General features: G+C 45.6%; 1 protein-coding gene across 15 annotated transcripts in view; it reads right to left on the bottom strand.

Annotated features, from left to right (window-relative positions):
* Positions 1-17,203, bottom strand: part of PLAGL1 (PLAG1 like zinc finger 1) — a 100,338-nt gene that overhangs the window by 12,745 nt on the left and 70,390 nt on the right. For 7 of the 15 annotated variants that reach the window (XM_047770024.1, XM_047770035.1, XM_047770022.1 and 4 more), the window contains 3 exons: positions 16,667-16,737; positions 12,365-12,396; positions 7,848-7,914 (listed from right to left, as the gene is read on the bottom strand). The gene's annotated coding sequence lies outside the window, so the exon portion shown is untranslated. Of the gene's footprint in view, positions 1-4,915; positions 5,016-7,847; positions 7,938-12,364; positions 12,397-16,666; positions 16,738-17,203 lie in introns of all 15 variants that reach the window. The other 8 variants (XM_047770023.1, XM_047770034.1, XM_047770030.1 and 5 more) reach the window with 7 other exon arrangements.

Genomic DNA, 17,203 nt, shown 5'->3' with positions numbered 1-17,203 from the left:
GTACTAAAACAGTATGAGGGAGAATTTCCAAAAACTCAGCCCTAAGATAACAGGAAAGGAGAAAACTGCTGCAGAACTGCGGGAGCTAGAAAGCAGGTAAACAAGCAGTAACTGACTTCGCAGTCCTGCGAAAACCGAACTCTAAGGCCAGTAACGAAAAGCTGTGAAGCAACCTGATTAACCCAGCAGAGCCCATCCAAAGTCTCAAACTGGGGCAGTAGGTACTTCTGGAAGTGGGGCTGAGAGTGGGTATAGAAAGGGAAAGTGGTTTAAAGTCTGTCAGTGCATTCAGCCCCCTGACCCCCTCCCCACTGAGGGTATGAGAAGGGGGTACTGTGCTGAAAACTGGGTGAATTAAGTGGAAGTTTGCATACTTCCCCTATTCGGCTCTCAGAACAATGGCAACCAGGCCTATTATACTCTCCAGGGCAGGAGACTGAAAGAGTCTTCTCTGGGAAAGCTGACCAGCCCAAGAGAAAAGAGCTCACGACAAGGACAAATGGCAGTCCTGAAGGGTTTACCCGTATTGCCCTACAACGAAGCCCTTGTTGACAAGCCCTATCTAAGGATACAAAGCTTCCTCAGCTTTTCTATGGCTCCACTCCTAAGTCTGCAGGCAGCCAACGATTACCAGAAACCAGAAGCAAGCATCTAATAGGAAAACTCAATAGAGAATAGAAAGCAGCAGCTAGGGAAAACAAGAAGAAAAAGACTGTATGCAGAGAAGGAAGCTTCAGAAACAGCTATCAATGACTATCCTAAGAGACCAGAGATGTCCCCCAAGGAACAGGAATTTTCAAAAGGAAAACAACAGCAAGGAGAGTGGCAAGTGCGAGGCCCCAGGGCCAGGGCCAGGGCCAGGCATTTGAGTCAAACTTGCTGGGTGAGCAACTGAGAATCTGCAAGGCTTAATAAAGTCCCCGGACGACTTGTTTTCTGGGTTTTTTTGCTTTTTTAAAAAGGGCAGTACCTGCAGCATATGGAAGTTCCAGACTAGGAGCTGAATTGGAGCTGCGGCTGCCGGCCCATGCCACAACCACAGCAACACCGGATCCTTGACCCGCTGAGCGAGGCCAGGGATCAAACCCGCATCCTCACGGACACTAGTCAGACCCTCATTTCCGATGTGCCACAACGGGAACTCCCAAAGTCCCCAGATGACTCTTAAAGCACCTTTATGTCTGCCAATGTGGCTTCTTTTGAGGGTGCCTGCTCTTTTTACATCTTTCCTGGTTCTAATGCGCACCATGAAGCAACCTTCTATGACACAGCTAAAATAACCCAGAGATGAATTAACAGTAAAATCATTCATAGGTTAAATGGTTAAAATATGCATCATTAGACTAAGGAACAGGAAAGAGGAGATTTTACATATATATATGTTTGTTTGGTTTTTTTTTTGGCTGCAGCTTCTAGGCCAGGGATCGAACCCACACCAGGCAGCAACCTGAGCCATGACAGTGACAACATCAGCTCCTTAACCTGCTGAGCCTCCAGGGAATTCCAAGATGAGATAACTTTAAGTTAATGAAACAGTTTACTATCTGGGTCATATGAAAAAGGTGCCTATTATCACTGTTTCTTGTTAAACATTTGTACTAGAAGCCGTGGACCATAAAGCAATACAAAGATATAAAATTGGAACAGAATAAATCTTTCATCATCTACAGATGGCTATCTACATAGAAAACTCCAAAGAATCCACACATAGAATACGAGAATTAGAAAGTCTGAGGAGGTGTTTGGTTACAAAAATCAAGTACATTTCTAAATACCAGCAAACAGAAGTATAATTTAAAATGAATTAGCCACAAAACAAAGACATCTAGACATAAATCTAACCAAAGACATACAAGATATTTATAGAGAAATTATAAAACTACACTGAAAGACATAAAAGAAAGCCCAGATAAATATACCATGTTCATGAATAGAGAAATAGAGATAGAATTATTGTAATATTGTCAGTTCTCCATATTAATATACTGATTCAATGAAGTTCATTTTATTTTTTTCAATGAAGTTCTACTAAAGATTCAGCAAGGTTCTTCGTTGGGACTTGGCAAGATCATTCTAAATTTTATACGGAAAAGGAAAAGTCTTTCCAATCCACCTGGATCATTCTCATCACCATACAAACAGACCATGCTTTCCCAAAGAAGAAAAGGTAAAATGCAACAGATAAATTTTTTTTAAAAAGCTACACTAATTAAGGCAATAAGATATACAGGCACAGTATCAGACAAGTAGCCCCAAGTGGAGCAGAATGAATAGCCAAGAAACAGATCAACTGTTGTATGTAAACTTGATATATGACAGGGCTGGCACTTCGGCCACTGGGGAAGGAATGGACCACTTAGTAACTGGCTGTCCATGTGGAAAGTACGGAAACTGGATCCCTACCATACATCATATACAAAATTAATTCCAGACAGATTACAGGCTTAATGTTTAAAACAAAACTTTAAACCTTTAGGCAAGAACAAAAAATAAAAAGGTATTTCACAGAAGGGGAAACTTAAACAGCCAATAAACAAATGAAAAATAGGTATAGTTTTATCCAGGTTAGGTCTCCTGGTCCATCATTAAAATCACTTCTCTTGTACTTTTCATTTTTCAGGGCCTTCCTTCTTAACTAGCAAAACTTTAATCCTGGCTAATTTATTTAATCTCTGACCTACCCCACCCCCTACTCCTGGCACTCCAGAAGCACGTTAAGGTTCCTCTTTAGCATATCCAAATGGCCCGCATCACCACTTTAGTGCTTATTAAGTAAAATAAGGGTTATCTGAACACACACACTGTGCTACTGACAGTCAGTCTGATGGCTAAGTGACCAAGGGACGGAATACACTGGATGAAGGGATGATTCACACCTCGAGTGGGATAAGGTAGGCTGGCACGAGATTTCATCACGCTGCTCACAATGGCGTGGAATTTAAAGTTTATGGATTGCTTCTGGAATTTTCCATTCAATATTTCTGGACCAAGGTTGACCATGAGCAACTGAAATCACGGAAAGTGGAATGTCAGATATGGAAAAGACTACTCGAGTTAGTTGAGGACTTAGGAAAGGTGGTGATGGAGAGGCCAAGAAAGGTCAAGTCCCAGAAGAATAGTCCAGCAAAACACAGGAGTTTGGAGTTCAATTTTAGACATGCTGAGTGTAATGGTGCCTAACGGGCACTGAGGCCAGCGAAGAGACCCACAGCACGGAGGAGGAGCTGAGGCAGTCCTCCAGACTAAATCATAGCAAACAACACCTTTATCTTCAGGGAACTGGACACCATCCAGAGAAGCCCCTAGATCTGGCTTCTCTCAGTGACTTGACTTTTTTTTTTTTTTTTTTTAGGGCCGAAGCTGTGGCATATGGAAGTTCCCAGGCTAGGGGTCAAATTGGAGCAGCCACAGTAACCTGGGATCCCAGCCACATCTGTGACCTACACCACAGCTCATGGCAATGCTGGATCCCCAGTGAGCAAGGCCAGGGGTTGAACCCACATCTTCATGGAAACTAGTCAGATTCATTTCGGCAGCGCCACAGCGGAAACTCCTTCTAAGTGACTTTATAAATTACTCTGGGCTCTATGTGGGTGGCCTTAATCACCAGTGTCTGCCTCCCCAGAGTGGTCTGGAATGGCTGGGGGGCAGTCCTAGGGGTGAGAAGAGACCTGTTTCTTTGCAGCCTAGCCTAGGCTGCAGCTAGGCTGGTCCTTCCTCCAGATACCTACTCTGCTTTGTGCAGCCAGATGGAAGAGGGCTTGTGGGGACATGTAAGTCTCAGAGGCTTCAAGGACAGAAGAAGCCATCTGATTCTAAATTTCCTTGGTTCCCCTTAGGGAAGACAGTGTAGAGACAAACCTATGGTGATAAAAATAAGCAAAATAAGAATTAAGTTTGCATTAAAGAAAAAACTTCATAAGATGTCCAAAATAATTTATAGATGGTGAGAGTACAAAACAAGACCCTAAGAGCTCAAAAATCCTGTTGGGTTGCCTTCTCCACTGAAAGAGAGTGGGCTTTGTTTGTTTAAGATGGGAGCCTTTTGTTGTTATAATGTGTTTAGCAGATTGAAGGTAATAAGTAACTGATTTTGTCAAGATTAGACAGCCACTCCAGGCCCACAGGGAGGTGGGGAGAGAAGAGGAAAAGCAGATAGAGAAAGTCCATAAACCTCTGTCTTGAGTGGGATGGGAGGAAGCCCTAAGCAGCAATGGAAGAGGCAGAAGCCCAGGAATATGAGCCTGAACGAGCCACAGAAACGTGAGAGAAACCAAACTTCCAAGAGCAAAAGAGGACCACTGACCAGGAGCCAGGCTCCATCACCTCCGAGGCGTCATCTGAAACTGGAACCTGTAAGGGGTGGAAGCAGGAAGCTTCCACGGCTTGGGACTCCCCGGACGGGCCCCAAGCACCTCTACATCCCATCCATCGGGCAGAGGGAAGGACACATCTTTACAGGCCCTCCACGTGCCTCCCATCCCCAGCACATACCTTCTGTTTTTAAGTATTAACACTGAGGAAGAAACCGACAAAAATCTACAGGCAAGCAAAATGCCCTTTGTGCATCCAGAGAGGCAAGGGTGAGACCGGGGACTGGTTCTCAAGCTGAGATGGGATGAAATGTTTCAAGAAGACTGTTAGTGGACTCTAGGTAGCGTGGTGGGGGGAGGGGGGGAAGTGCGGACCTGAAATCCAGACAAGAGCCCCTGGTATTAGGAGAAGATTTTCTAGTCATTAAAGTCAGCGGCAGGGCCTACTCCTTTGTGACAGCTGGAAATATATCCCCCTCCTCCCTCCCAACAAATCCTCAGCTACTCGCCTTTACGCCCTTTAGGATGTGTTTCTATAGTGGGCAGGGGTGATCTCTTTTCCTGGGACTCTAAGAGCAGGGCACAGAGGGACCAAAACTTACCTAATTATCGACAGGGCCTATTGTCCTAATACGGTTACCATTCTAGGGAAAAGAAAAGGCCGATTCCTTCCCAGGAAGTGTGTGAGGGTAACGGCTCACCCTGAGAAAAGAAATAAGAAAAGCTGGCTAGTCACAGGGATGACGGAAGCCAGATTCCTGAGCTAAAATCTCTTGATGGGACGGACATTAAAGGCTACGTGAGACTGAGAAAGGATGCTCAAGACTTGGGCAGACTTTTTTTTCTAAAACAATAATCTGTCCAAATAAACAGGAAAAGGAGTAAAAGTTTCAGCAACAACCTGTTGGCAGAGGATTGCTGGGGGGGGGGGGGGGGGGGCTGGATTAGAGATGACTTTTGTTTTTCCTCTTCAGATATCTGTACTTGCTACATTTTTCTAATGACCACATAGGCCGAGTTTAGGAGTGAAGCGGGTGAGAAAGAGGGAGGTCTAGTTCAGGCAGAGGGAAGACCGTGGGAAAGCAGCACAGGGCAGCGTGGATAGTGTGGTTCAGTTTGGCTGGAAGGCAGGTGTGCGTGTGAGCGGCAGGGCCTGCAAAGGAGGCTGTGCCCCAGCACAAGGGAGCTGGAGCACCAGGCAGAGGGGCCTGGGAGCCAGGGAACCCAAGGAAGGCCCATGGACAGCCCATCTTGCCCAGAAAAAGTTACAAGTAATCACTCACCCCTCCCCACCACAACTTTGCTACCCCGAGGGAAGAGTGGATTCAAAAGTACTGTTCTCAAACTCTAAATGGTTCTTTTTTTTCCGCCCACAAGGAGGGCCTGAGACCTAATCTGATTAACTGAATGGGCGCAAATGTAATTGGCAATTTTAAAAGACAATTTACACGATTTTTTTCCCCAGGCTTTTTCAGCGGCTGAACGTCCAGAACTCACTTTACTATAAACTGTGTACACAGCTGAGAGAGAAAAGTGAAATTGCTGTACTCAATGCCTCACTCACCGCCCTTCCTCGGGAAGCAGAGGCCTGCCCACCTCTGCGAGCACGCGCCTCCTTTACAGGACAAAACTACCATGCAGGGCTTGAGGGAGGATTTTTCTCTCAGCCCTGCCATGCCGCATCCGATAAACTCCAGGGATGCCAAGCAAACAGTTCGCCCAGAAATACCTGGTGTGAAATACTAAAATATTTATCGCTAGGCCTTTCAGATGACCCCAGTTTTTAATTGTTTTTCCTTGTAAGAGGGGAGACATTTAACAGGTTTCCATCTTAAAGGGAAATGGCGCAGGAGGGACAAGGCAAAGTGTTCCCAGTTACTGCCCTGTCTTCTCTGAAAGGGACACAAGAATGTCAAGGAAATGGGGGAGAAAGCGTAAAAAGAGTGGAACACTAGCAGGCAGGGCCTCCTCTCCTTTTCACCTTAAGTCTTTTCTCTTCCCCCATTCACAGCATTAGGTCCTTTGTTTGTTTAACAAACCATTACAACCATACCCAGTTCAATGGGGAGGAATGTGAACCTCTCTAAGTAGCTGTCCTCGCCATCCACATGTGTGGTCCGTCCCGCAGCCCATCCACAGAGGCTTCAATGTGCTGTTCTGTGCTCCTGTCGCCCTGGAGGCCAGGCACCTTGCTTACAATAAGCCCCAATTTCCCGCCTGCTGCATGCTTGCTGCCCCTTCCCAGTAGCCTAGAGCGATGCCTCACGGGCGCTCGGCCTTCCCTGCTTGCCCAAGGGAAGGCAGAGCCATCCTGCCCCGGGCTTGTCCCACTCAGCTCCAGAGACAGACAAGGCCTGGTGTGTTGGCCACCCTACCTGTCTGCAGCCCGCAGACTCACGGCCCAACACTCGGCAGTCACATTCCAGAATCTTCCCAGTTGTCACGCACAGTCTTCTAACGTCAATCACACAGTAAAGGGAGGATACAACCGCAAGGTCCCCCCTTCCCCACCTAATTAGAACGGCTAGGGCCTTTCCTGGTTCCTAGCAGCTATGTTGGCCATGTTGGGATGCATTTCCATATCTTGGCCAATAAATCAAAACATCCTTCAGTAAGAATATTCTATTTCAGATGGAACTAAAATAACATATAGTAAAACGGTGTTATATTTCAGTGGGACTCAAAGCCCTCTCATACTTTTTTGTCTATGAATTTCCATCGGACAGCCCCGTGAGACAGGCTGGAAAGGCATCTTCAATCCCATCTATCAAATGAGGAAACTGAGGTGCAGAGACTTATGTTCTTTGCCCACAGGCACTGCCTAATAAAACGACACAAGTATTATACTGTACCAAGCAAAGTGCCAAACACAACAGTGAGTGCCTGAGAGTCCATTAATATATGACTGATGATGATGATCAGAGGCCAAACCGGGGCATCCTGAGCCATGTCCCCAGCTAAGCTGTCTACATGAGCAGGGGACTCCTGCAGTAGCTTTTACAACGGTATTTTCAAACAAAGCCTCAGAAGCTGTAGGTGGACCCCCTAGGACAACTGGTACGTGACCAGCATCTTCCTTAGGCTTATCATCAACATCTTCCAGCAAGGGGAGGCAACCCTTGCAGGGCTTCTTATGTACACAAGTTAGGAGTGAAGATAGGGCAGCTTTAAAGCTTCTGAACTGATGGCGCTGTCAGCAGAAAATTCCATAGATCTGCAGGTATCACCAGGGCTGTGGGTGGGGGACAGCAGAGCATATGGGAAATTGCTAATTGCAGGATCTAGTTCCCTGAGAGAGGCAGGGGATTCTAATGCCTTTTTTTTTTTTTTTTTGTAAGAAAAGGTTAAAAGGATTCTGTTCAAAGGTATTTTCACAGTGAGAGGGGGAAGCGTATTTCTTCTCTACCAGAGCTTTTTTGAAGTGCCTTGAACCTCCTGCATGTCCTTGACTCATTTTACCATGTGTTTCCAAGCAACAACTAATCAACATGCTCAGACAGAGATAATTTTTAAAAGCTCTCATTGCTTGCGTACCTACTCGGCGACAGGAGACGGCTCCGAGGCAGGCAGCGAGTCCTCTCGGAAGCTTGAGGCTTCAAACCTGTAAGAAGAGATCTTGCACACCTTCAGTGAATGAAGCTAGAAAAACATCTCCCCCCTTCACCCCCAGTATGTTGCAACCCGAGCCCCCTTCACTGCAAGAGCAGACACAAGCACAACTGTTAGTGTGTAAAGGAGATTTTCTACTGCTTTTTAGACATTTTAATAGACAACAAGTCAATTTTAAATTTTAAAACCCAACAGTATAATCCCTCAATAGACCCACCACCCTTTGTTTTAAAATGTCTCAGATATACGATATGGCAAAAGTCTTAAGCATTCAGATCATCGGATATATTTAAAAGGAGTGCTAAAGTTCATAATGTTATAACTTAAAAGATTTTCAATATTTCATATAGTCTTGCCCAAGAAGGTCTTTTAGGATTTATATTATATCCTTTGTCCTACTTGCAACTGGATTAGAAAAACCCTGAAGTTTTCCCCTGCTTTCTGCAAGGAGGAAAAAAAAAAAAAACCCATGAAATTGCTTACACAAAATATTCAAAATAGCACTCAGAGGAAATGGCAATTTTTTTTTAAACCAACAGTATTAGAATACTATAAAATAGGTATGCAAATCTATGCAATAACAGAACCTAAAACAAATTATGAATTGAAAAAGGTCAGCAATAACCAGTAGGCATTCTTTTCCAACCAAAGCTTCACATAAGAAAAGCTTCATATCTTCATATAGATTTATCAAACACGCAGGGTGAAAAGGCTGAAGTTTCCAACTTATACACAGAACCCAGTGGTTACCAAACCTGGCTATGCATCAGAACTAGCAGGGCGGTTTTTTAAAATGCAGATTTCTAGGCCACAGCCCAAAGTAACACAGAGCAACACAGCATCACTGGGGCCCTGGGAACTTAGTTTCCACCACGACAGCAGAAGAGTCTACAGCCGGCTTCACACCACCAATCCCTGGTGAGCATTTGGCAACCAGTATCTCTGTTCACCAATTAATTATCGAAGTTGGCTTCTTCCAGCTAAGACGATTCCAACCAGTGGATCCTCTTAGTGGGAGAGCTTTTCCGGATGTTACCAATACAAGGCAAATCTATTATGTAAGAAAGCCAATTATATCTCACCTAAATGACTGATTCACTTGGTTGCCCATTTTCTTAATTTGCTCAAAAAGGCTATGTCCATTTATTCTGAATAACATCCTTTTAGGTTAAAAACAGAAAAATTACGGCCATTTTCAGACAGCTAAAGTTTAAAAATAACCCACCACAATTCAGGGAAAAACCTGGAGGTGAGTGAGGTCTCTGAATCATCCAGAGTATTTGCTTTAAATGCTATTCCTCACTTTGCATGTATCAACATTGCACAAAGGATCTTCATGGTCCATCTCTCTTCTCCAAATGCTCAACATTTATCGGGGTGCTTTAATTGGGTGGTCTCCAAAGGCCTGCATTAATTTTTTTTTTTAAGAGCTTGAAAAAAACATTAAAGCAAGAGAGCAAAATTCTCCTGGATGATTCTTCTTTGCTCCTACCCACCTCACCGATGGACAATACCGATTTATGAATTCAGAGAGGCGGGGGCTCTCTCTTCTGCTGCACTCGAAAGGGCGCACATGACATGAAGTACGCAAACCAGGCAGCGGAGTAGCTTAGCTTCATTGTCAAAATATTCAAATTATCACTAAGAGAAAGCGATTCCTTTCTGAATTCAACAATACTCCTTGGCCTCCAAGGGCTCACACAGGAGCTTATTCTTAAGCCGTTCAATGTAAGCAGCGCAGTGAAAGCGGAGAACTCTGGCAGCGAGGAGATCAAGTCCCCCGGCCTTTTCCACCTGCCATCTCAGCACCAGTCTAATGCTTCAATCGTGAACAATGCAACAGAGAACCTGAAAGCATGCACGGCCCCGGGGGGAAAGCCATGTGCTGTACACAACAATTTCATAAAGCAGAGCAGAGACGGGGGAAAAAAGAACACATCTACATCTGACAGGATGCTACGTGCAGACTGTTTTTCAGGTCTGAAATTTAGATTTCAAAAACCAGAGGGGAAAGATTTTCACACGTCAATTCTATTTTTTTCCAAGTATTATTATGGTTTTTAAAAATGACCCTTTACCATCAAAAGTTTCTAAATATACTTGTTTTTGAGCTCCAAAGTAGCAAGAAAAAATCACATTTTTCCAGGAATGAGGATTGGCGCACAGTAAACAGATCACAGTTAATGGTCTTAAATGAAGGGGAGCTATTTGGGAGCGGCGGGGGTGGGGGGTGGAGGAAGCGATGTGTTTATTCAGTGATGACAAAAAATTAAGTTTCCTGAATCTAGGGTGCATTCTAGAAAATGCATTTCTAGAATGCATTTTCGTTGTCACAGTCTATTTTTCCAGGCATTAGCTTCTGAGAACACATCTTTCTGTTAATGAACTGGTTTAGCTGCCTGCTGAGCATTCACTGAAACCCGAATTGAACAAAGGGATTTCCCTCCAGTTTCAGCTCATTCACTTTGAGCTACTCCTGATTTCGCTTAAGTAAATTCTTCAAACTGACTTTTATTTCTAAGGACTGGAGTGGGAAAGGACTGGGCAAGCCCTGACACCAGGAGGCCTGCCTCAGCCTTCAGCGAGACTCCTCTAGCTGGATGATGTGCTGGGCCTGTTTGTCAACAACCTCCTGGAACATTTTTTTTTTTTTTTTTAATTTCCTAAAGACTCATTCCAGGCGGAAAGGAGCCCACCCTACCTGGTAGGTTATGGACCCTAAATCTCCCTTCAAGGAGCTGGGTCACTGCGACTTAGAAGTGGAGGCCGCGGACAGGATATTCCTATTCATCTGACAGTAACGGGGGCCTTTGGAGGAAGGGGGGAGGAGATGCTGGGAAAGGGTGGCTAGGAGTTTGCGCAGCTCCAAGCGCTGGGCACCTGGCTCTCTACCAGCTCACTCAACCCCGGCAGGACTTCCGTCACAACCCAAGGTTTCCAATGCTCCTTGAGGTCATAAGCCACTCAAATCTTTCTCTTTGGTCCTGCAAATTCCAGACCCACCCAGCCTTCCAACCTCCTGCACCTCTCAGCTTAAATATCCATCAGCGCCCCTGAAGGTCACCTGTTCTAAAGCAGGGGCTCCGCGCAGCTAGCCCTCCAGGCCCTCTCCACTGGCATTACCAATTTTAGCTACTGGCACCACTACGTAAAAATAGCTAACATTTACTGGATGTTCACCAGGTCACAGCCATTGTTTTAATGACTTTACTTAACGCCCCGAACAACCATCTGAGTAGGAAGCATTGAGCCCAGCTGACTTCTGGGGAAACTGAGGCTTAAAAGTGATGCCAATTTGCTGATGGTCACACAATCAGCAAGAGCTGAGCTGGGCTCTGCATCCAGAGGGTGCCATCTAAGGGCCCACATTATTAATAGGTCAGTCCCCTCGTCTCGTCGCTTCCCAGCTGCTCCAAAGTCAGAAACTGGAGGCGCACTAGATTTTTCTCACTGACTAAGCTCTGCAGATTCCTCGAGCTTATTGTCTCTCAAGTCTGTTTCCTTCTCTTCATTTCCATAGTGACCAGTGTTTGGGTGATGTTTTGCCTTCATTACAGCCTCCAAATCAGGGCAGCAGGACAGCTCTGGAATGTAACTTTGTTTGTCCTCCCAACAGTTTTCCTTTCTAGCTCATTTAAAACAGGTGCAGGCTTTGTAATTCCTTGTCATTTAGCCCAGATGACGGCAGAAGCAGTCTGTCTTTCTTAAACATCTCTACTCCATGAGGAGATTCTGCCCAACCTCAGGGTCGGGAGAAGGTGAGGGCGGATAAGAGGGTCCGAAAAAAGGCACTCTCCATCCACCCCCCTGCCCCTGGGGCTGGAAAGGAAAAGGAGACCTGTTGGCCCCCAACAAGGGAGACCCTGCCCAGCTCTGTCCCCAACGCAGAGCAGATCCCTCTAGAGGACAGCTGAGGGGTGGTGCGCACAGGGAGGCCAGGCCTGGGGCAAGAGCTTCGGGGCTTCACTTTCCCACTATCCCAAAGGCCAGCAGCCAAGCCCTCACTTACCGGGTGCCATGGAACCCTCCCGGTTCCAGGACACACCCCATGGGGGAGAGAGAAACACCTAAAAATGCCTACAATGAAATTTCTCTCCAGGTGGGTGGTGGGGAATGCGAAGGGGACTGCATCCTGCACTTTGATCACTGTGGGGTGAGATTCGGGCTGGCGAGGCGGCCTGGGGAAGGAGTGCCTAAACCCCTGCGTATCTGTGCTTCAGACTAGTTTCGACTGCTGCAACGGGGGTGGGGTGGGGATGGCAGGAGTTGGGGGGAGGCAGACTGTCTCAAAAACTGTCACACATGCTCTTCCCCTCTCCCCTCCCAAGGCAGAGAGAAGTGAGGACTCTGCAGAGGTGCTGGGAGTCCTGCACTGTGGTGTAGGAGCCCGGGGGAAGAGAGAAAAGGAAGGAAACAAGTGCAGATGTTAAGAGTTTACTCACAAGATTAACTCCGCTGATGCCTATGCAAATACCTAGAAAGGGAGAGGCAGAGAGAGTTATCTTTAAGACCTTTATCTTAAAACTCTGAATTGCATAAAAACCAAAGGGGGGAAGAAAATGGAAATCTACTAGGAAGTGGGAAGAGAGAGGCCAGCACCGCTGGCATCTTGAGGCACAGGGCACCCCTGCTTCCAAGCTCCGCTGGGGCTCCCAAACCAGCCCATGGGGATGGGATGGAGTGAGACTGTGGATCCCGGAGGATGGAAGTGAGGGTGTGTGGAAATGTGAGCTGAGGTCAGAGGGGAGAGGGTCCCACGCAAGGAGAAAGCATATCACTGTGACGAATGTGTTGATTCCGAGAGATGTCCCAGTGATGGTAGGTACTTATGGCACCAAGTGACTACAGGGATTTGGACTTTGAGGTCAGTCACGTCCTCAAAACAAATTCCATTTAAGTTCTGTGGCTGAGTATCTGAGACCTGGGATGAGGCTTATGAAGGCCCTGATGAAAACCAGAGAGAAGTCTAGATAAGCCAAGATATATCAGCCAGTATGCTGAGATTAGAACTTTGAGAACAGAGAGCTCTGGCTGGAAGAATTTCAGATGTCTAAGGCTCAGGGACTGAGGGAACCCCATCTTCCTGTTCCACAGGCACCCGTGCAGTCTGCCTGGCCTGTGGGGCGCATCCAGAGGGAAGGCGGGTCTTGGAGAGGAGTTGCCTGGGGAGCAAGTGCCCTCCCAGGACAGAGCATGCCACCACAGCCCCCTCCCCTGCACTGCTCTGGTTATTAGGAAGATGAGAATTCTGCATTAAGTGGTACTCGAGATGGGAACCCACAGCCAGGGAACTTGGAAGCTAGGGTGTGTGGAGCAAGCAGACAGAGGTCTGGAAAACCAGAGCCACCAGGGTGTGGGGCCACTCTGCTCTCATAAGGGTCTAGCCTCTGTAGACACTTGCTGCCTTCCTCACACCAGACGGGGGCGGGGGGGGGGGGGCAGAGGAAAGAAGGGACAGTTAACGAACACTCACGGAGCCCAGTCTCAACGCTCACTGCCTAACAGGGTAACCACGGCAGGAGGCTACTTTCCACTCCGTGGTGTCCCAAAACTTGCCAAGGGGTCAGGGGGAGAGGCATGCTGGAGAATGAAGGAGCGGTCCACTCCACGGGCCAGACCCCAATTCTCACGTGCCTTGCTTTAAACCTACCACCAGCCTGGTAAGTAAAGAGCTTACCAGTAAAGGGACATTCCTAGGGACTGGAGACTGAGATCCATACCGGCTCCTCAGTCTCCCGGTTCTCAGACGGCTCCCCTTCATCCCTTCACTCTAATCACAAAGCCGCTGTCAGAGTGATTCTTCTGACATGCAAATACGCTCCCCGTCACTTGGCTGTTTGGAATTCTTCAATGGTCCCATTAATTTCTGTCAATTGCAACCAAGAGTCCTGACTGATCCGCTGAAAGTTTTTAATCAGGAGAGCAATATGCTCAGGCTTTCGGGATAGAAAGAGACCTCAGACAGCAGGCGGACGGATTAGGCTTCTGCATTTATCCATCCTATACATTAAAATCAGTAAAGCAGCAATTCCTCGGGGGGGGGGGGGGGCGGGGGGAACGCAGAAAACAACTTTAAAACACTGTGGACAAAAAGACTAACTGAAGACTGAAGTATCTCTGCAAAATGAAGTGTTCACAGGAAGCTCCAAATCCTCCCTGGATCCGAACTAGCAATAGTCTTACATACTCTGAGCAGAATATGAAAGGCAAACAGGAACCATTTTAGGGAAACAACAAAAAATGATGATTCCCTAATGTGGCTTTAATTTACATGTTGATTTTGTGTGTGTGTGTGTGTGTGTTTATGAATCACTTCTAATTCCTGTGCTCAAACAGGAAAATATTACCTTGGTAAATGCCACATAAGGGTTCAATTAAGTTATCCCCCAAATAAAGTATACTTTGTTATAACCATGTGGCCCTCCTCACACTATTTTAAACACAGTGATATCGACATGTGCTTTACTTACTAATTGTAGCAATAATATTTAATGCTCTCCCATATTAAGGCCCCCAACTCCCTTCATCCCTACCTTCCTTCATTTTAATTTTTTGGTTGCTTAGGGAGTCAAGAAGTTAAAATAACACTATTTCTTAGATAGTAACTTTCCTTACCTAAACGTGGTATGACAATTGGTTTATTCTCCCTTATTCTTTTATTAGATGCGTACTCTACTTAATACTAGGTTGTGTTCCTACAGTTCGTTAAACAACGTGAACCAAATGATGGTGCCCTGCTAGATACAGTCTAAGAAAGATGGGCTGGTAGCATGGAAAGAGCCCTGGCTCTGGCGTCAGACGGCTCTAGGTCTGAATACCGGCTCTGCTCTTGCCAAGGAGGTAACCTTCGGCAAGTCCCTTACTTCTGTTCATGACGACAGAGCTGCTGGAAGGTGATGCACTGCTTATGTACATGTGGAAGCACAATGGCTGGGGCAGAGTCTGAAGTCTATGTACACAGCAGATGCGGCCTGTCAATTAGTATCAAGAATGATTTTACACACATGAGGTATGTTCCCAATTAGGAAATATTAATAACCTGTTTCAGAAGACAATCTATATGTAACAGAAAGAGTACAGATTATTGATTCACCCCAATAATCTTCCTTTAACTTAGATCATGACATAATTCCATTTTCTAACACGCAAAAGAAATTTCTAAGTATTTCCTGCCTGCTTCAAAGTTTTGTATGCCACGTGCTAGAAAGATTTTTAAATTCTTAAGCAGTGTATCAATATTAGGAGCTGTGCTTTTAATGGCAATATCACATTTACCTGGAGAAAACAATTACAAATGGGCCTGGCATGAACTGGTCTTCCAGGTATCATGAAGTTAAACTAAATGAGATACAGAAGTGATTCTGGTATCTTTGGATTTTGCTACAATTTTTCTTTTAAACGTGTGGGTTGGCAAATGGATTAATTTCAATTAGAACCATTTGGAGAACAAGAATTTAAACATACACATCTAATATTCCCTCCTCACTTTGGCCTTTCACCTGGGACAGCTGTGGATAGACTTTCTAGAAGTCAGTCCCAAGAGCAAAAGAAATTTGGAAGTGGGTTATCTAGTTTAAGGGAAAAAAAAATTTCAAGTGTAAGATGGGATATAAGAAAACTTACAAAGAAGCCTGGAATAAAAAATACATGGCATATTACGGTCAAGGACATTTTGCAAAAAAAAATATGTGGAGAGAGGCCAAGAGTTATGGTTAAGCAACACTGTTAGCACTAAAGCTGCAAAGCAGGAGGAGGGTTCCTTTGGGGTGAAGAAGGCAACGGGCTTAACGAGAATACGTGTTACAGGAGAAAAACAACCAAAATGTTGGATATGAAACTTAAGGCTGGAACTGGGTGTCATTATTTTGAAACAGGCATTTAAAACAAACTATGGGCTCCAAATGTATGGTGGAAAAAAGTATGAAATAAAATTCTGAAAAATAAATGTTGAGGATCCTGTCAACCACGAGTTCCTTCAAATCTTGGGACAAGCTTGGGCTCCCTCCACTGGATTTAGGGGCATGGTTTTTCCATAATTTTTGGAAATCTGGACAGACTATGTGCAAACTGAGAATCACCTATTATGATTTTAGAAGCATGACTTAGAGAGACTGATCGCAATACATACAACACACTAAATATGATTCTAAATGGAGGATCATACCCCTCAATCTCCCCTAGTATCAATCTGCTCTTTATTTGAAAACGTCTTTTTAAAATGTCAGGGAGGGAGATCACAAGTTTCGAGCAAACAAGTTATGATAAATAAAAGTCAATTGCATAATGCCCCTTATTTCTAAAGTTACATGAGTAAATATACCAATGACAGTTCTTAGCATGTTCTCTCAATTTTTCTTAAGAGTTAAAAAAGTAGGCTTTCATAGAGTTCTCTTGTGGTGCAGCCAGCTAAGGATCTGGTGGTATCACTGCAGCAGGATGGGTCACCGCTGTGGTGCAGGTCCAATCCCTGGCCCAAGAATGCCTACATGCCACAGGTGCGGCCAAAAAATAAAGAAAAACATAGGTGTTCATATCCCCCAGCCCTATTTTTTCCCTCAAGGTCTGCAGTTCTTCAAACCCAAATTCTCTGAGAGCAAGTGTTTTCTAGAATGTGACCCTCTCCACCGTGGAGGGTGGAAGGTGCTGGGGTGTGCTCTAACAACGGAAAACGAGAACACAGATCTGACTGGCCAGGGGCCAGCAGAATGGGCAGAAGTCAGAGCGCAGAGCAGAGCCACCCTTACCTTTCTAAGTCTGAGGTGCAGAGGGGTAGATGTGACATGAAACTGAGGCCACATCAGACGTGAGAGCAATCCTAGAAGAAGAAGAAAAAAAAAAAGTTAAGGCAAGAAAAAGGCATTGAGAAAAACCACACTGGCACCTTGTAAGCAGACATTTATACATAGAAGGTGAGTTCAGGAATGCCAGGATCATGCTCTCCATCCACACGCCATTGTGCCATATTCCAACCTTCCAGAAACACCTCCCTAAATTCTTACAGGATCTGTCGTTTGAGAGATGCAATGCTGTGACGAGGTGAGGGCAGGGCCCAGAACGCCTACATGCAAACCCAGGTGCCACCCGGAACCCCACGCCACTTGTTCAACAGCTCTCTGCCCTGGCTTCCTCACCTGTAACACCAGAGCGAGTGATCCCAAGGATAGCACAAGAGCCTTTCGAGGACTGAATGAGTTAACGTGAGTCAAGGGTGCCTACGAAGCAAGGTGTATTCTGTGGGTTTCCAACTCTTTTCCAGAGACCCCAACACAAGTGAAAAGATC

The sequence above is a fragment of the Phacochoerus africanus genome, chromosome 2 (assembly GCF_016906955.1).
Source record: "Phacochoerus africanus isolate WHEZ1 chromosome 2, ROS_Pafr_v1, whole genome shotgun sequence".
Lineage (NCBI taxonomy): Eukaryota > Metazoa > Chordata > Mammalia > Artiodactyla > Suidae > Phacochoerus > Phacochoerus africanus.
This window is presented reverse-complemented; position numbering and strand designations above follow the sequence as displayed.